Here is a 402-nt window from a genome sequence, read left to right as displayed (position 1 = left end):
AATACTTACATGTGAATAAGTGCAAGAAAATGATTGTTTACTGGTGGCATATATATTCAGAATCAGGAATGGTGGTAATGCCAAGGAACAACTCACCATGGGTGGCTGAGATAGTGACATCTTTGCTTTCTGATGGTTCAATGTATGCAAACTTTGTTTTACACACAAAATTATAAAAATGCTATATAAAATTCCCTTCAGGATATGTGTATAAGCTATATATTAAACATAAATGAATTTCATGTTTAGACATGGGTCCCATCCCCAGATATATCATTATGTATATGCAAATTTTCCAAAATTTGAAAAAATCTGAACTCAAAAATTCTTCTGGTCCCAAGCATTTCAACCTGTATTTTCTTATTTTGTTGGATGGGAAAACTTTATGTTACAAGAAAATGA

The sequence above is a fragment of the Propithecus coquereli genome, unplaced genomic scaffold, assembly GCF_000956105.1.
Source record: "Propithecus coquereli isolate 6110/MARCELLA unplaced genomic scaffold, Pcoq_1.0 Scaffold131, whole genome shotgun sequence".
NCBI lineage: Eukaryota > Metazoa > Chordata > Mammalia > Primates > Indriidae > Propithecus > Propithecus coquereli.
The sequence above is the reverse complement of the archived record's forward strand: the minus strand, read 5'-3'. Positions refer to the sequence as shown.